Source organism: Lontra canadensis, unplaced genomic scaffold (genome assembly GCF_010015895.1).
Source record: "Lontra canadensis isolate GAN:19392208 unplaced genomic scaffold, GSC_riverotter_1.0 scaffold198, whole genome shotgun sequence".
Lineage (NCBI taxonomy): Eukaryota > Metazoa > Chordata > Mammalia > Carnivora > Mustelidae > Lontra > Lontra canadensis.
In genome coordinates, this window is record NW_022631192.1 from 191,015 (window position 1) to 211,932 (window position 20,918).

The 20,918-nt window shown below is 35.2% G+C and overlaps 1 pseudogene; it reads right to left on the reverse strand.

Annotated features, from left to right (window-relative positions):
- The window catches only part of LOC116861439, a 170,671-nt pseudogene extending 150,393 nt beyond the window's left edge, over positions 1-20,278 (reverse strand).
- Positions 20,279-20,918: the final 640 nt, after the last annotated feature.

Consider the following 20,918-nt stretch of genomic DNA (forward strand, 5'->3'; position numbering starts at 1 on the left):
TTGGGTGCCTTTTTTTGCAGCTAAAAACTGGTCCATGTTGTTTCCTAATGAGAATTTTGGTCAAACACTGAGTGGTAGTAGCAGGTCAATCCTTAGGTTTAACCCTCCAGCATTTCCCTTTTCCTTTTAAGAGCTCTTTGGACAAAAGCCAAGGTAGCAGTTAGAATCCAGAGGAACCCAGGGGGAGAGGTTTATGAATGCATGGTGAGCTCATATTATCAGTTCTTATTTTGGTGTTTCAAATTCTCCCCTGGTGTTTGTGAGTATCTTGATAATTAAAAGAAAATTTTGCCTCCTAAAAATTGCATCTTCATTTCAAAGTAAAGATTTTTTTAAAAACTCAATTTTGTGGAACTTGGATAAACTTTGCCCTTTCTTTTTGTTTCTCTTTCTCTCTCTTTCTTTCTTTTACTCATTTTTTTTTTTTTCTGTAGGTAATAATGTCAGTAGATAGAAATATAAATAATTAGTTCTGGAAAAATGTGTCATCTGACCTATTTTTTCCATAATTAGGCAATGCACCTTTCCTATTTGTGTCAAATACTCTGCCCTGGGTGGATCTTGGCTTTGAGATCCCAGATCATAGCCTCATGTAAGTCTCCAGAGTGTACACTGGAACTGAAGCCAAGATCTTTGTAAAATGTGAAACAAACACAATATTATAACAGAAAATTGCACCCTCAAATGCTTATCACTATACATCTCTGAATGAGGGTAAACAAATTTGCAAATATATGTATTTGTTACTTGTAGCAAAACAGTCATGTACTTTAACAAGGTAACGTATTCAGATGATTTTCTTATACTTAAAATCACCACAGTAACATTGGCCTGGAATATGTGGCCTCCCCACTGGAGAAAAAGGGTCCATACAGCATATGCCAACACTGTTTCTTTCTAAAGTAGTGCTGGAAAAAGGTGCAAACATATATATTTAGGCCCTGCAGTCTCATTTCTCTTCCTAACAGAGTAAGACCAAAGCCTAACCCACTGCTTTGTGACATAATGGGTAAGGGTCTGACATGCCCACACAAACAGGGGCATCAAGGGGCTACCTCAGGTTTTTGATTTCTTGCCAAATAGTGAATAATCTTATAATCAAATGTGCAGCAATAACAGGCCCCGTCGGGAGGATTAAGGACTAAGTATCTATTGGGCTGCCTGATTTCTTTGTTCTTTAGGTTTAGAGTAGGATAAATGAAAAGGGGGAGGCCAAGAGGGAGTGGTTTAATATAGAATAAATTGTCTAAAAGGATCAGGGAGAGCAGGATTATTGATGAGTTGAAGAGTGAGCTTGCTGACTTTTTATTTTAAAACTAAGTCAGGGAAGAGGTATGGGGATAAGGTAGGAAATCAGATAAGAAAAACAAAGGATGCAGGCATATTGGCCTTAAGTAGTCTTTTTCTGTTTCTGAGATTTCTTATGTTCTTTTGCTCTGAGCCAAGATCAATCGAGATTAATCAGTTGTATAGAAAGCATTGTGATAGCATTGCAGGCTTTTAAAGTTTAAATTTGTTTATTGAGCACAATTTGGTTAGCATCAGGTGCTGAAGTTATAGACACCAACACTAGCATGGAAATTACTTTATTTAGCTCCCAGTTGTAAGTTTCTATAGCAACTGAGTCCTATACCAGAAAGCTGAGATTCTAGAGCTCAAATGATTCAGTCTGAGATGGCAATATTATATTTGGGGGACACTTGTTTCCGTTTTCCATTTTCCCCTCTTTTTTTTCTTTTTTTGTTTTTTTTTTTTTGTGTGCGAGGTTTCTTCAGTGTGACTGTCTGCTTAGTCATACTTTTAATTACACCTTTTGCCCTGAACCTGCTCCTCTTGGCAGCGGGGTGAAGCGCCTGTCTTGGTTGTTTTTCGATTCCATTGACTAGTTAGCATGTGGATGCAGAGGAGGTGGATGTGATCTGTTTTAAATACAGTTAAAAATTTCAAGAAATGAGGAAAGTGTCCATGGTGCCAAATTTAGTTGGCCATTCAAGGCAGAAATTAGGGTGTTAATTCAAAAAGGAAACCTAATTTAATTTCTACATGATACTTTCATTCTGTTCATAAATGCCATGTCATGATCCTTTCACATATATGGAATGTCCCTTATGAAGTTTTCTTTTTTCTTTAATTCTTAAGTAAACATATACTTGGAACAAAATTGGTTTTATTTTTGTGTTTTATATATGAATGTTTTTACTGTAACAAATAGGGATTTTCTGAGAGCCTTGTTATGGTTGAAGTAATATTTTATGAGGGTAGTTTAGGCAATACCACAGAAAGGCTTAGGAAAAAAATAATTACATCTGGGCTCCAGTTGAGACAATAATCACTACATTAAAAAAATCAACATAGGAACATTCTTTCCGTCCATGTCGTTGAATGGTTCAGATACAAATATACACACACACGCACACACAGAGGGAGGGACGGGGAGGGAAATAAACCTTGGATAAAATAAACCCACACAGGAAACACATATTTTAAGTAACATCACCGTTTTGATGAAAGTCTCTGTTTTATAAGAACTAGTTTTTGATATCTGAAATAATCACTAACTGCTTTAAAGTCTAGTTAGCAGAAGAATGCTTACCATATAACATATGGCATAGACTATTAGTTTGGAGAATGATGAGAATATACTGTAAATGCAAAAATTCTATGTGCGCCCTGTTAAAACAAAAGATTTCCACTTAATGTTCATATTTATTGCTAACTTGGGGCCTACTAACATTTGGGAAATACAAATTCTAAGAGGCAGCTGCTAGAGATTGGCCAATTATAATTTCACAATTCAAAGAGAAAATCTTATTTGACTCTAAAATTCTGTACTTGTCTTCGCTTTTCATGAATTATCACACAGCCAAAACACAGTATGTGTGAGAGGAAAGATAAAACAGATTTGCTTCCTGATTGTCTGCAAAAGCACATCACCTCAGATGACCTTGGTTCTTCTTGCACTAAATAAGGAATTTTCTTCTTCTAATTTTACAACAAATTTAATTATAATAAAATCAATTGTGTGAGTAAAATAAATTGTGATTATCTCCATTTCTTCTGTTTCTATGAGGAATCTTTAAATGTCACTAGTCTTGTAAGTATTGGTGGCAGTGCTATTATATCTTAATATACCCAAAAGTCATGTGAGACCAATTTTTGATCTCCCAGACAAGTAGTTTCCAGAGCTCTGTTAAAACTCTAGTGCTAATTATTTATTTAACAAAACATGCATGGAGAAAAAAAATTGATGAATAAGGAACAATTATTAGCCCATACTCATATTTGTGAATATCAGGGTTTGGAACTTCTACAAAATGGATTATGTCATGGATCACTGGCTTTATATTTCCTTTTCAAATCCATTCATAATACAAATTTTTTCTTTAGGTAACCAGTAATAATACTGTTTAATTTAAAACATTTTGGGTCACCTAATGCAGTAGTTTGATTAAAAATGGTAATCAAGTTAAATGTTTATTCAGAATAATACATAGAATAGAGACCTTGGAAACAGCAAGTCAGATTTCTTAATATTTTACTGCAGAAATGAAAATAGCAATTACTGGAGTAGATAAATCATACAATTTGTTTTGTTGGCTAAGTCAAAATAGGCATATTTTAAAATATATATTTTAGTCAGAAATCAGTTTTTATAATCACTAACAAATCATAACTGATTCCCATAAAATTTCTCTTGGTGGCATCAACAAAAATAAATCCAGATCAAAGGATTTGAGTGTCAAAAGATTTTTTTGTGTGTTATGTACAAAAAAGAGTTAAAACATTAGACTTGAGGCTATAGTCTTTAGAAGACTTGTTTGCAAGCTTGGCCATTGGCTGGGTTCTGAGAACTTGGCGTCTGAAACATTCGTAACTGATATGGTGATTTTGGTGGGCCTAGACTTTGTACAAACAATGTGATTTAGAGTGACATCTGCTTTCTGTGAGTCTGGTATTTCCATATTGTTAGCCAGAGAATGCCTATGTGACTAGTACTCAATGAAACCTCTAAACTCTGAGTTTAAAACGGGCTATTTTGTAAATATTACTTATGCATGTTCTTACTTTTTTTTTTTTTTTCCTAAAAGAAGATGCTATGCATCACCTCTGACACTAAGGAGGAGGGAGATGATAGGGAGCTTCCCATAGATTTCTTTTGTCTTTACCTAATGTCTTTTTCTTATCTGACTGTGATCTTTACTATATTTTCATAATAAATATTTTCCATTAATACAACTGTTAAGAATGAGGGAGTGTCTGTGTTGTGTGATTGGAGGTCTCCATCCTTGGATCCCCCACCAGATTTACCTGCAGATCCACACTCATAATAAAGATGGCCAGAAGGAAAGCAGCAAGCACAAAGTTTATTAATGTGAAAGCACACTCTCAAGGTGGGAGAGCAGGCAGGTTGCACATGGTGAAACCAACCCCTAGGTTGTTTTGGGATTGGATATAATTGGTTGTCTTTGGGCTGGGAGGAGCAGTGAGATACAGTGGGGTGGTCCCTAAAGGAGGCTGATTTCTATCATTTAGAAAACCTGTAGGAGGTACAGTTTGGGAGGGGGAGTTTTTGACCCTTCAAGGTTTGTACTGAACTGTGGAACTGTCATGGCAGTCTTTCTGAATACAGGCACTGTGCCTAAAGCAAACGTGTTATCATGAATCTAGGGTTACACTAGGACAGAGGTGGAAGAGAAAAGTGAATATTCTGTACTCATGGCTCTTCGGTCTGTCAGTCCCAAGGGGTTGGAATCCACGAGATTAGGACGTTGAGCTCCCCAGCTTATAATGTGTAGCTTATTTATCACTGTCCTCGCCTCCAGCAACTGTCTCTATCATTCCCCTTCAAGGACTTGGGGCTCTGCCCCAAGGTGTTCCTCCCACTGGTCATACCTAGATTCTAGCTTCTACCTCACAGAGCTATATGCCTGAATCCTGTGAGTCTTTCTAGCATATCATTAAATATGTGAGTGATCTTTGGGGACCCCAGAAACACATTACTACTCTGGCTGAGTGCATCCTTGTTGGAGGTTAAAAAACAAACAAACAAACAAACAAAAAACTGAGCCATGACATGGTTTGAATATATGGGATTATATATCTGCAGAGTAAATCTACATTTCTGCAGATATGTTGTGACAAATATACTTTCTACTACCTTTTCATTAAAATACTCAGAAAGACTCATAGCAATACAAAAGCTGGTGTCAGCTTTCTAAAAGAAATAAAAAAAGAAGAGACTCAAGGCTTGGCATAATTTATATATTTATATTTATATATTATATATTTATATATTATATATATACTATTTATATATATACACAAGGCATGGCAAGGTTTGCCATAATTTATAAAACTTCACCATTGCTGGTTTTTGTTCTCAGTATATCCTTCAAATTCTGGTGGAATTTGACCTTCTGTTTTGGTGGCTTTGTAGCCAAAGCAGGAAATCATACAGGAGATTCTAGAATAAGAGTGAGTGAATAGTAAACCTGATAATGCAGAAAGACTCAAGGAGACTTGGTTTTCTAAACCTTGGTGCTATATGGAAGGAAAATTCAAACCATACTTAAATCTTTATAGACACAAACTTACCCTCATGCTAGTGGGAGGACCCAGTTCACAAAGCTGGTGTGATCTAAAATACCTTAGCAAATAATTTTTTTAAAGATTATTTATTTATTTATTTATTTATTTTAGAGAGACACTGAGAAGATGTATACTCTGGTCCCAAAAGAAGGGATCAGAAAACATATTAGGTTTATTGAAGATTTTGCTGTTGATGGATGGTGAGTACCTGAAGGGACAGTGGGCAGGTTTTGTAAATGGGGGAGTGATAGGAACTAGGAAGATCATAGAGGATGTATGACACCATCTGGAAAATAGAAGGAAGGAGATACAGGGTTGGGTGAGGTGGTGATCTGAGAATCTCCTTTTGTGGCAAATAGATAAAGGAAAGAAAGGCACAATGGAATTCATACTGGTGGCCTTAAGGCAAATAAGAAGGCCATGAGAGAGGGATTCAGCAGTAGAGGCCCGTGACCAAGAACCTTTTTTTTACTTTGGTAGAAGATGGTACAAAAGCCAGTCTAGAGGTGGTCTTATTCTGACAGCTAGAATTCTTTGCTGACCTGGCAGATGGGGGCTGATAGTTCTAAGGAGTATGGTAGATTTTTTGAGTATTTAAATGCTAAGGGCTCACTCTAAACACATGTTAGGGGTTGATAATGATCTTCAAGCATGAGAGGCTTGCTCTTGACTCTATAATTTTAGGATATGATACTAAGTGAACAAAAGCAGAATGTAAAACAATTTTTTAAACCTGACTCCAGTTTTATTTCTAAGACTGAAGACAGATGCATACAAATGCATGTTCATTGAGAAATGGAATGGGAACATAGACATAAAAATATTAAAAATTATATTACTGTTGTGAGATTTTCGGTAATATTTACAGTCCTATTGCTGTCTCTTAGATTTCCTAAAGTAAGCACCCATAATCATAAGAAAGCCTTTTATTTCAGAAAAAAAAAGTTATTTAAAATGAATACATTTCTGGTTATAAGGTCCTGTATTTAACAAATGCTTGCTGAACTGATGATTATTTTGAATATTTGTTATGGGAGTTGCTTAATTCTTAAGAAGCCAGGCTTTATATTTCTCACTAACAATGACAACTTTTTTTTTTTTTTTAAAGATTTTATTTATTTATTTGACAGAGAGAGAGATCACAAGTAGGCAGAGAGGCAGGCCTAGAGAGAGGGGAAAGCAGGCTCCCCGCTGAGCAGAGAGCCTAATGCTGCGCTGGATCCCAGGACTCTGGGATCACGACCTGAGCTGAAGGCAGAGGCTTTAACCCACTGAGCCACCCAGGCGCCCCAACAATCATAACTTTTAAACAATTAAAAAATCAAAATGTTACTAATAACAAAGAATGGGTGTTCTCACAGCTGATTTTCAGTTAAAGTTTTATAATATGTAATTTAAACAGAAGAGAGTAATTTTACATTTACTTGAGTGGTTTAAATAATTACATGGAGACCAGGCAAGTATTCATGTCTCTGCTAGATAAATATATACTATTAGAAAGCAGTGAGGATGATTTAAGGAAAGTCCACAAGTCTGTGTTAGGGAATTTAAATCAGCATTTCAATAATTGAGAAGGATTTAATGTAAAACAGAGAGCCTTTCTGAAATAAGCAATCAAAATAATTCATTAAAGCGGTAATTACTGGTAGGCTTGGCTTTTGCTCTACTTGATAAGTAAACAAAATCGGTAAATATTGTTGAAATGACACCTCACCTTAGGTAGTTTAACTTTATTGCTGAGGGGAGAAAAGTGGTTCATTATCACTCTGAATTTTCTCCCCCTCAACCCCCTGGAATGCAAAAGGGAGAAATCAATAAAATGAATAACTGACACGACCATAAGTGTGGGCCAAATTATTACTTCAGTCTATAATATAAACAGGACCAACTAAACTTGGTAAACAGGATCAAATTTTGAAAGTATCAAAGATGTATCAAATGAGTTTACAGGTGCTATAGGTTCACTTGACTTTGTGCATTTAAGAACATAATTTTTGTGGAATACGGGCAATGAACAAATGGATGACATATTTGCTTTTCTATCTTTTGCTCCTGCTTTTACCTCCTCCTCCTTCCATGCCACACTTCCCAGTTAGGATTTTCCTGAGCAAAGTAAAATTTGTATGTTGTGAAAGAAAGCAATTTCCCATTACATATGCTTTTGACCTTGCTTTCCCCTCTTGGGAAGCTTTTATATCTCCCATTGCCTGAATCATTTTTTAAGATTAATTTTCTTCCTTTGTTTGGCTGTACTTATCTGAGATAGTAATCACTCTAAAGTTTTTATTCAGTCTTGTGTGTCTGTGTGTGTGTGTGTCATTTGTTTTCTGCCTTATGAAATTCTCAAAGACAGCAAATGTCATTGACACGTTTAGTGTGTAGGTATAGTTTGAGACTAGAAGCAGGTTTGGAAGAGTTAGAAGCCTGTGGGATATATCATTTTGATAATCTAATACTACTACTACTATTATTAGTTACAAAACGAAGTGAGAGGTAAGTTTTGGAAATCTGACAGTGAAAGTACAGATACCTTAGAGTCTAAACAAAACCTTTGCAAGAGTGATACCTGTTGAAATGGTATAGATGTATGCTATGGTATTTATTCACATCTTTCATTCATTATTTTCCCCCTAGTTGGAAGCCTGACTGAATTACCACTTGATATTTTGACACTGTGGCAGTGCCCCATATATTCATTAATACGTATCATGTTTGAGGTTTAGGTATTATCTGTCTAGAGTTTGGGTGAGATGTGTCTTTGAGACCTGAGACCCAAGGTCCCAAACTCCAAGTATAATAACAAAACTGATATTAAGCTGCATTTTCTAAAGTAATATCAGACTTACAAAGTGATAGGATGAATTACAATGCATTGCACTTTGACTTAGGGTTTAAACAGGAAGCTAGAACTCTGAACAAGTGTCCATATTAGAGGTTTTTAATCTAAGGGAAGAAAGTCAGGGATGTGAGTTTGGGACTTGGATCAAACAGAGAGAAATAGCTTTTAGTGAGGAAATCAGATGGAAAGAGGTTGAAACTAAGAGTGTAGATACTCAATCATTTAGGTCAAGCAATTGGCTTAGTTTCAAGGACCAAGAATCAGGAAAAGGAACCTAAACTCAGGAATCTAAAGGACCTGGGATGTAAAGGACCTTAGGTGTAGAGTGGCAGGAACACAACTCCAGGGAAATGATTGAGTTAAAAAAGAAATATCAAAGTGGGCATAACCCTTGGCTTAGGAGAGTGACTAGGCCCAAAGGAATAAGCAGAGTACAGGGAGGATATTAAGAAGAGCTGGGAAATGTAGTATTTAGGAAGTGGTGCTGACTAGTTTAATTACTAATTACTAGAAATGAAAAAAAAAAAGCCATAATTTTTAACAAAGGTCTGAGTCAACATGAGGATCACCACATAACTATTTTTTAAGTCCAGATTTATGGACAGAGGACTCCTGGGGAATAACTTCCTCTAGTTTTGATTGACATTGAAGATCTGTCAATAATCACCATTTTCATTTCAATAACGACTAGGGTTAAGATTATCTAGGTAGGCAGACACCTTCAGCTACATGATAGTACTGCAAAATCTTCCTTGCTCTCTAAGCATCTTATGCTAATGGAAATAAATTCGTAAGCAATCATCTGGAATCTTCCTTTAAATCCATCTTTCAAGACTTGTACAATAAAGTAGATTAGGAGTAATAACAAAAACTATCACTTTTCCTCATGTAATAATTGTGAGATCTTTGGTTAACACTCATTCTCCATCCTCTTAAAACTAAAATTTTGTTTTTTGATAACTACGTTCCCAACATGAGGAGAAAGAAAAGCAGTTACTTCATTTTCACTGATGATGTCATAATTTACCCATTCATATAACAAACAATGAGCTGTCTCCTCAGGTGTAGATATAAACATTGATAGGACATGTTCCTTTCCTTAGGTTGAACACAGACTAGTAAAGGGAATCATGCAAAAAGAATTACAATCCATGAAGGGTATGGACAAATGAAAAAAGGCATGCAAATTCTACCACAGCCTAGATAAAAGGTATACATTCATTCTAAGGATGAGGAGAGTTTCTGAGATGAATCTTAAATAATGAGGGGTCAATAACTAAATGAAATGAAGGAATGACAATAGCATGAACAAGACAGTGAGGTAAGCCGCCATGATGTGTGCAGAGAAACGTAAGCAAATTTGTGTTGCTGGACTATCAAATACAAAGCATTTAATGTGGAAAATGAAGCTGTGAGACAGCAGAATTTGGAAGCCAGATCATGCAAATCCATATGTCCCCTGTCAAGGAGTCAAGAGTCCTCTGGTCTCTATCCTGAAGTGCATAAAAATAAAAATATGTTTAAGAAATAGGGAGTGTTTTAAGAGTAGGCTCTGGGTGATGGATTTAACATTTGACAGGAAGAGTCCTGAAATCAGGGCTATCAATTAGGATCATGATGATGAAATTATCCGGTCTCTAGATCATGAAGGTTCAAATCTGTGGATTAAAACCCTGGCTGCACATTAGAATCATCTGAGAGCTTTAAAAACTATCGCTCTCCTAGTTTTTCCTCTGCAAGTTGTCATAACCACACAAAATGTGAAAATAAATTGCTCTGAATAGACCTAGGACCTGCTCTAGCTTTTACAATGTGTTTGGAGATTCTCATACTCAATTATTTGAGCATATGGAAATTATTAACTGTGAAATAATTTGTATATGATTTTAATACTTTATTCAAATAATGCATGGGCATGACATCAATAAATCACAGAGAAAAAAGATGGTCTTAGAACCCACTCCTCCTGACACCCAAGGTGAATACTTAAATTATTTGTTCCAATACTCTCCTGATATTTTAAACAATATGTTTATCTTCTAATACTTGATTTTTAAATCCCAAATACCAGACTGTGGTTTGTAAATGAGGCCACTACGAATGAGATGCTGCTCCCTCTCTACATCACCACCTTTATCCTCTTTCTCTCCTCCCCTGCTCTCATCACAGTTACGTACTACTTTATGTTTGGGGGCATGCACTGATGGCATTGTTTCATTTTCTGGAAATTATTGGCTTTATATAAAAATATAGCATTATTGCAAAACCTGATATTATTTTATTGGTTACTGCTGATTATATATCTTCTAAATATATCATTATAATTTCTCTAAAGAAGTTTAAGAACATAAATTTTTGGCTGATACTAAGAATTGTCAAGAAACTGTTTACAAGAAGATAGAATTTTCCAAAAAAATTTTTTAATAAATAATTTATCATTAAAAAAAAAAAAACTATCGATACCTGGGTTCCATCCCAAGCAATTCTGTTGTAATTGAACTGGGGTGATGCCAGGTATCAGAAGCTTTAAAAATTTCCCCAAGTGATGCTAATATGTACCCCAGGCAGCAATTCGGGGATAAGGAAAAGGAGAAGATGAGTTCATGTGAAATTTAAAAGATAAAATGTAGTCGGTATTTGTATATGCAGGACAAAAACAATACAGGTTAAGAATGGTTCTCTTCTTTCCTTCTTGGTTTCTAGGATGATGGAAGCACTATAAACTCTGCTAGATAAGGCAGGCGAAAGAAAAGTTTTCAAGAAACAGGAGTAGATTGGTTTTGACTGTGTATAGTTTGGAGTACCAAGATAATCTAGGACACAAAGCTTAAACGTGAAGACCAGAGTGGAGTTATTTATTTGAAGTATCTTCGAATTCATCAGACTCTGCCTCACACAACAGATCTGTGAGGAATATAGGACAAGTAAGTTTCCATAATAATCAATTTTACTTTTTAGAGAAATTTTTAGTTCACAGTAAAGTCGAGCAGAGAAGTACAAAGTGTTCTAATGTACTCCTGTCCCCATGCATATACTACTTTCCCTGCTATTGACACCCCTCACCACAGTGGTACCTTTGTTACAATTGATGAAACTACAGTGATACAATGGTCTCACTCAAAGTCCATAGTTTATATTGGGGTTCACTCCAGGGGGTGAATGTTCCATGATTTTTGATGAATGTATAATGACACCTATCCACCATTGTAGTATCATACAGGATAGTTTCAGTGCCTGAAAAATTCCAGTGTTCTGCTTGGTCATCCCTCCCTTCCCATAGTATCTGGCAATCTGAGACAATATCTGACAATACTGTCTCCAAAGTTTTACCTTTCCCAAAATGTCATATACTTGGAGTCACATAGGGTATAGCTTTTTCAGATTGTCTTCTTTCATTTAGTAACACACATTTAAGTTTCTTTTATGTGCTTAATGGCTTGATAGCTCCTTTTTAATTTTTTTAATTTAATTTTTATTTTTTTTAAAGATTTTATTTATTTATTTGACAGAGAAAGATCACAAGTAGGCAGAGAGGCAGGAAGAGAGTGAGAGAGAGAGAAGCAGGCTCCCCGCTGAGCAAAGAGCCTGATGTGGGGCTCAATCCCAGAACCTGGAGATCATGACCTGAGCTGAAGGCAGCAGCTTAACCCACTGAGCCACCCAGGCACCCCGATAGCTCCTTTTTTAAATGCTGAATGATATTCCATTGTTTAGATATAGTTTATCCATTTGTCTACTGGAGGACATCTTGGTTGCTTCCAAGATTTGGCAATTACGAATAGAGCTGACATAAACATTTGTGTGCAGTTTTTTGTGTGAACATAACTTTTCAACTCGTTTTGGTAAATACCAAGGAGTGTGATTGCTGGATTGTAGTAAGAATATGTTTAATTTTCTAAGAAACTGCCAAACTGCCTGCCAGAATTGTTGTACAGTCTTACATTCTCACTAGCAATGAATGAGGGTTCCTGTTGCTCCACATTTTTGTCAGCATTTAATCTTGTCAGTATTCTGGATTTTGGCCATTCTATTAAATGTATAATGGTATCTTATTATTTTAATTTGCATTTTCCTGATGCCATATGATGTGCAGCATATTTTCATATGTTTATTTACCACCTGTATAACCTCTTTAGTGAAATATCTGTGAAGTTCTTTGCACATTTCTTAATCAGTTTGTTTTATTACTGGGTTTTGTCCATATTTTGGATGACAGTCCTTTATCAGATGTGTCTTTGCAAATATTTTTTTTCTCCTGGGCTTGTCTTCTTATTCTATAATAATATATTTTTAAAAGAAATAAAACATACTCAAAAGCACTTTCTGTTTCTCTTCCTTCTCCTTTTTCTTTCCTCTTCTAGCATATTTATCGTTACCTGCATAGTTCATCTGGAGGATCATGCAGTCAAATTCTATACATTATCAATGATCAGTAAATAAACATGATGATCATAACTGAATGTTGTGGGAATATTTATGAGTATTATTAATAAGAATTTACCTAAGTCAGTAACTATAATAAAATGTGTCATTACCATCTTGTTTGCTAAAGTTAATTTCCCAGCAGAGAACAAGAAAGAACACAGCACAGCTATAATGCTAAAGAAAATGTCATAATGTTATAGCCTCAAATGTTATCATCTGGTTGTAAAAAACTGAAGAAATCAGAGATGTTTTGTGGGACATCCTGAAAGGTGAAAATGTATTTCAGGAAAAAGAAACAATAAACAGGCTTTATGGTAAGTGACCATTATCTTCCTCAATCTATGTGGACACTCTTTTCATTTCCAAATGAAGAAAAATAAGTTTTGGCCTAGACATGACTGCTCATGATGGTAGAAAGTACACAAAACATGGCACTTATTGGATAGCTATAAATCATCCCAGCTGAGGAAACTAAATTATCATGAATCAAAATGCAATTTAGGAACAAAGGGCTCCAGATAGTAGAATGCAACCACTGTACTTGTATTACTTTGGTATTGATGCATTTAGAATTTGCTGTGAAAAATAATGGAAACCATAGTAAGAAATATGAATTTAAACAGTGGTTTGTAAATAATTCCACAGGGCTTCAGAGTTTTAAGGAGGTAACTGAAATTAAGTATGCAGGGAAAAACAGGGGTTTGATAGAGTAGTCCTATGCTTCTCATCCATTCCTATTAACCAGAATATACTCTGATTACATAAATTTTACATGTACTTTAAAAAATATTCTGCAACTAAAAGACAATTGGAAACCACTAATGTAAAGAATTCTGAAGTTCCTCAATTGACTTTTTCACCTGATGACCTTTTAAATTCATTGCTTATAATCATCATTAATCATCTTAAAATCATATCTCAACATTACTGAAGAGAATAAATTAGAACTACCATTTCAATCATAACTTACATCTTTCTTCTTCAAACTGCTCTAAAGTAGATTCTATATAATGTACATGTACTTGTGTAGTTGGAAAGTAATTATTTTTTCAAAAGCAATTTATTAACATTTCAAGTAGGTGTGGTGCAATTTTGAGTTAGTCATTTTTAATCCCATAGAGCTTTCATTATAACACACACTTGGTATCTTATTTGTATGAGCTCCTTACTATAAGAATTATCACTTAGATATCTTGTCAATAAATATTAGACTCATTTACCTCTTGGAATATGTTATCTTAATTGATATTAAACAAGCTATTAAAATCTAGGTTTTTTGGGGAGAGTTTGTCATTATGATAGTAATTTTTCCAACTTCAGTAAATGTTAAGTCATCATTATCTATCTGGATTGGTTAGATAAGAGGCAGTTCTTTGATCTTGAGAATGTGCATTCCTTTTTCTGTGATTGAACATATTCTTTTACATTTAAAAAAACAAACAAAAAATAATGGTTTAAGGTCTGGTTCATTCAAGGGTGATCCATTTTAAAACACTGGCTCATGATAGACTAGTTATAACTTATTTGTACACTAGATGGCCTATTATTTGGATTGGGGATTATATTTTGCTAGTGATGAGAAACCTTGTGTCTATGATCCAAGTCAATCTTTCCTTACATATAGCTACCAAAGAAACTGAACTTGTAAGTTATATAACTGTGAGTGTTCATTAAAGTAGAGGAAAGATAGCTGGGAGTCTTAAGGAATATTTAATCAGATGGTTTAGATTCAATGAGAATTACCCGCATTATACTACAGAGCAAACCTGTGTAGCTACTTAGTTACTCATGACAGCCATTGTCTCTGAGACAAGCTAGGTAGCTGGACTCATTTTTAATATGTAACTTATTTTTCATGCTCCATACAAGCCATGATTTTTCTGTTTTGAAAAAACAGAAAAGAGCAGAGGTTTATAGTTTTCCAGGAAACTTAGGTCCGTTTGGTCCCTTTGACTGAATGGCATAGAATTCTTTGTGTATTTGGATAGGTTACTACTGTGGATGGCCATGTGCAATAGTATGGTTTCGGTTATCTTTCAAGCTTATAATGCTATTACCTCTATTTGTCACAAGTAACTCATGGTAGCCATACAATGGTGTGTGACGTTGCCTCCCAGGCACTGATGATTAGATTGAATTGGACATGGCACAATGGATGCCAACCAGATTTTGCTTGAGGAACTTTGGAATTGGGAATGAGATAGCAAATGACTTTTGTTTACAGACACCATTTAACAGTTAACATCAGGAGCTGTGATCAGACCATAATATTCTATATGGACAAAGAATAAAAAAGAAGGATGTAGCTATGCAAAGAGAAGCATCATGAATAGAAATAAATTCCTGATAGTTTACATTTCTCAGTTCTAGACTCTAAGTGAGGCTCATCTGCAGTTCTGTTTAGGTTCCTCTCCACCGTTTCATCACAGTATATTTCTCTCTCTCTCTTTTTTTTTTTTCTTAAGGAAGCTTGAGTTGTTTCTGTTACTTACAACTAAGATAGCTCACTGAGTAATAATAGAATTCATTAATGAGGACAATCAGTATGAAAACATATGTATGTAACATGGTATGTGTCCAACATATTTAATTAAATCTGATCTAAAATGTTATGATATTTATAACTTTTGGCTTTAGAGGGTAACCTTTATCTGACTTTGTCTTCATATTTTGGGGATCTTTTACTCTAGTCACTTAAGCACTTTCTATGATATTTAGGATGCACTTCAAATCTAAGATTACATGAAATCATTTGCTTTATTTCATAGGACAAAATATTGAGACATTATCATTGGAGAAACAAAGTAATAAGTCATAGTTACATCTAATGAATTGTTATTGAATTTGTACAGGCAAATCAAAGACCTCCTTTTAAACAGAAATGCTGATCTTAACTGTTATGTTAGCTTGTCATTGATATCTTAATCTTACTGACAAAACTGTAAAAGTGCAAAGCATTTTGTTAGTTCTGTGTTGAACTACTAAATGTGTAAAACTAAAAGAAGTAGATACTGTTGATTTGGAGTAATGTTTATTTATTTTTTATTCCTGCACATGGCTACTTAAACATTTGAAATTTGTATGAAACCTTGTTTATTTTTTGATTTGTACCTTTATGACCTACTGCTCTCTGGAAGTGTCAGTTTTTGTGTGTATGTGCAATATATTTAATTTGTTATTTTATTGTTTTGGATTCATATAAAGTGGAGAAAACAGGTTTGGATCTGTTTGATCAATTCCTTCAGGTGCTAGTCTCCTTTAATTGCAGTATTGATTGCAGCAGGTGTAATGGGACCTGTGACTTCATATGATACCATGTCAGCCTTCAGAGGAAACAAAAGCTTTGGAAGCAAGTGGTTCAGGTTACTATTTATCTCACGACCCTATGAAACTTGACATGTGTCATTAATAGTGACATGCCAGAGATTCAGATTTCTTTGGCATAGCTTCTGCAAGTTAAAACAGTTCTCTGAATCTTTATAGTCTTGAAATCTTTCCATGTATGTTACCCATGAGAATGTTAGTATTTCTTGAGTTCAGCAAGGTCAGATGAAAAGCAATTTTTCCCCCTTTCTCTGGTTTCTGGTTGGCCTTTTTGTTTTAGATAACAATGAAAGGAAGAATTGTGAAATTCTAGGAGCTCACAATTTAGTAAGGAGAAGAAGCCATCGATACAAATAGTGGCAACTGTATCATTACTGAGACTTAAGTAGTAGTGAAAAGTCATTTTGGAAAGTGGTATGGGAGGCTGGTAGACTTGTCTCAGACACTTTTCAGCTACTTTCTCACTGGTGATTTGGGCAATAAATATTATCTATATAACCTTCACTTTCTTCATCTGAAAGTTATGAGACTAATAATAATATTCACTTAATTAAGATGTTTGTTAGGAGAAAATGAGACAGTACATATTTCTAGATAATCATAAGTGCTCAAAAATATAAATTAAATGTAATGCCTGCAGTAGAGGAAGGACAAGTTACTTTTATCTAGTATATTCAGAGAAAAAACCAAGGAAGAGAGAACGGAACTGTAAGGTATGTAGGGCTTCAAAGACTAAGATGATGCTTCTTAAGTGATGGATATCAGAGGTGAAAGTGTGCCATATGACCTCAGGAAAGTAAGTAAACTAGTTTGAGAGATATCTAAGGTTTACATGTTTCAGTGAGTCTTAAACTTTCAAACCAAAAGATTTCTTAGAGCACAGGAAACATCTGTCCCTAGGGAAGGTAGCACCACCACCAACAACGCATTTTCCAATGCCGCATAGTTAGAAAAATGTCTCAATGTTTGTAATTGACTTGGCTCTATACTTCACATTCACTGTCTCAGTTTATTGCCAAAATAACTTTTGGAGAGTGTGTGAGTCTCATTGCATGAGATAAGGAAAGTGAAGCTCACAGTGAGGCTCACAGTTAGTGAATTAGTAGGTGATGGAAATGGGACTTGAAAATCTGACTGCAGGCCCTCTTTCTAAACCATTCTGTATACTGCTTCCAGAGACTTGAGCCTGGGTGTTCAATTTTTTGGAAGTCTCTTGTTTTACTATTGTTATTTTTTAAACCAAGAAAATGTTGAATCCAGCCCAATAATATATATATATATTTTGATATAATGTTTTAAAATGCAGATGTTTTCATCTATTTAGTAGGTTTATAGTATAACACAGACTGTCAATTTCTGAAGATCTGACAATTTTCAAGTGTCTCCTTTCAAGGATATTAGGATATAACCTTGAAAGAGCTTCAAGCTATTTTTAGTCTGCTTGTTTGATGGTGCTTTTCACTATATAATTCCTAGCCAAGACATTTGCTGCTTTGTTTCCAAAATGAAATAAAAAATCTAATGCTCTTTCTTCAACATTTGCATGATTAATTTTAAAATTTGCTATAATATTAATAATTTTATGCAGTTACTAATTAAGGTTTTATGATAACAGAATAGCTTTGTATAAGGCTTTCTTAAAGTTTTATAGTTTTTTTCAGTTGATGATTTATAGTTAAATACTTGTTATGACGAATTATGAATTTCCTCTGAAGGAAACTTATAAATGGATTCCTAAACTTCGAATTTAGAGTCAAATGTAGAGTCATTGAAATATATCTTCCATGAAATTAATAAAGAATAATTTTAAAGAAGTTGTAAATATCTATATCAAATAGACTTACATTCTAATTAATGTCATTCACCACATTAAAGTATTTTATTTTAGTTGCAAATAATTATATTAATTTGTGTTTATATATACTTTCTACTCACAAATTATCTTGTTTATACTTTAATGAGGAAGACCAAATACTAGTTTGAATCAATTATGCTTAATATCTTGATTAGCAGCTTATCTCTGCTTATCTCTGGGAAAGGAATAACAAAGTTTGCAAGACTTATGAAATTCAGGCATATTTGAAAACCACAAAAAGCTTTCATTTCTTGATAGCTAAAGATGAGTGGAAATTAAACTTAACCTAGTAACTAAAAGCAAACAAAACATATATCTAAATAGCATTAATTCTGGTTCTGATTTTAAGCAAGAGCTTGAATATATAGAACTTTAACTCTTAAATTATGGAACTGGATGTCTCTAGGAAAGTAAATTAAGATTACATTTACATGGAACATGCTATAGTAAAGGTGTAGGAAACCAGCCAGAAAAGAGAAACAAAAATAATTTAAGAAATTATCATGCCTACATACAAACTTTTTTCCATTTGGCATGTGACCTCAAATTTGTCTTTTTACTAGAAAAATAAGATTGTTATATTTGTTACAAGTACTTAGACTGGATACTTGCTTAAAGACAATATCCCAAAATACGACTGACTGATTGCTTTTTTTTTTTAATTTTAATTTTTATTTATTTAATTTTTTGTCTTTTGATCTTTCCTTTAATATAGAGAATACTTTATTTAAACCCAAGAGATAAATGGACAGCTTGGGTCTGAAATAAAGCATCATATTTTCAAACACAGGTCAGTAATTGTATGTGAAAGTATATACACTGTTATGTACAAATGAATGGATCAGAGCATGGCTTATTAATGCTTTTAAGACAGATTAAACTTCCCTGTAAAAGCAGCACCTTTGTGACATTTTTAACTTTTGTATTCCTCTCCTTCTTCTTTATCCTCTTCTCCTTCTTTACCCTTTACTTCAACAGAAACCACACCAAACTCCTCATAATCCTTCTCAAGGGCCTCAGAAAATTCTCCTTTCTCCATGCCCTCAACCACATACCAATGAACAAAGGCATGGTTGGCATGCATCAGGTCAAACTTGTGGTGCAAATGAGCCCAGGTCTCACCACTGGCTGTGGTGTTGCTCAACATGCCCAAGCCTCGCCTTACTTTGGTCAGTTCTCCACCAGGTACCACAGTGGGAGGCTCGTGATTGATGCCAACTTTGAAGCCAGTGAGACCCCAGTCCACAAACTGGGTTATATGCTTGGTCTTGATGGTGGCAATGACAGCATTAACATCTTTGGGAACCATGTCACCATGGACCAACAGGCAGCAAGCCATGTGTTTACTATGGCGAGGGGCAAGTTTCACCATCCGGTTGGCTGGCTCAAAGCATGCATTGATGATCACTGTTACAGAAGGTACAGATGGCAGGCTTTCTCAGCAGAGATGACAGGAGCATGTATGGCCAGTGGGAAGTGGATATGAGGATAGGGCACCAGGTTTGTCTGGAATTCTGTCAGATCAACATTCAAGGTTCCATCAAATCTGAGGGAAATGGTGATGGAAGACACAATTTAGCTAACAATGTGGCTAAGGTTAGTGTTATGTTGGATGTTCAATATCGAGGTTTCTAGTACAGATGGCCTCATAGTTTAGCATGAAGGCAGAATCAGGGTGCTCCAGGATGGTATGGGTAATGAAGATGGAGTTTTAGAGCTCAAATATAGCTGTGGAAACCTGGGGGGCTAGGTTAATGGAGAACTCCAGCTTGGACTTCTTACCAGAAGGTCATTCTATTAGCATGGAGGTGAACCTAAAACCAGTTCCCCCTCCAAAGCTGTGGAAAACCGAGAACCCTGAAGACTTGTGCACTGGTCAGACAGTTTCCAAATTCAGTTCAAGATGAGGTCAATGATCCTCTTGTCAAGGGTGTAATGCCTTTGGTCAGTTATTGGCAGCATCTTCCTTGCCTGTGTTAGACTGTTCAGGGTGGGAAAGCTGGCAGTAGGTGCCAATGCAAACTCCATTAATGACCATGGGTGCTGGGTCTACAAACACTGGGCACATGCTTGCCAACAGCCATCACACTGAAGAAGGTGTTGAAGGAGTCATCTCCTCCCCCAATAGTCTTGTCATTTGGCATTTGACCATTGGGCTGGATGCCATGTTCCAGGCAATAGAGCTCCCAGAAGACATTGCCAGTCTGACCAGCCTGGCCAACATAGTTGGAGATATAGTCAAGCATGGTTGCTGCTTTGTGGCTGCTGAGCAGGTAGTGGAGAGGAAGGGGTGAGGTTGTTGTTTCTAACAGTGAGACTCTTAAGCAGTTGATGTAAGGGAGCCTGCCAAAATATGATTTATTTAAAAATGAAATGTGAAATTTTTATTTTTAAAAAATATGTTCTCTGTGTGAAAAGAGTAAACAACCTGATGGATCAATAATTTTTGGTAAGGTACTTTCAGTTCTCTGAAACATGAGGTAGTTTTTAAAAATGGTCTCTGCTCTTGAGGAGTTCAAGTTTAGCAACATATAAAAAATGTAAGTAATTAAAGCATATTACCATACTTATTACCTTCTACATATATAGTACAGGGTAATGAGTAGTGAGGTTTATTTGAGACCAGTAAGGTTTCACAGAGACAGAGCTGATATATAAATAAATAAAATATAAATAAATGAAATATAATGAAATCTTCACTAATGAACACAACATATACAAAACAACATGTACTAGAGCGTGGAGAAACAAAGTAATGTGTTCAGAGGCTGTGAATTTGGCATTTTCAGAAATTAAGGAGGGAAGGGTTTGGTGGATGGGTATAAGACTGCAGAGCAAGCATATCAGGAGATGAGTAGTAAGTTGTAAAATACTTGGAGTTATTAT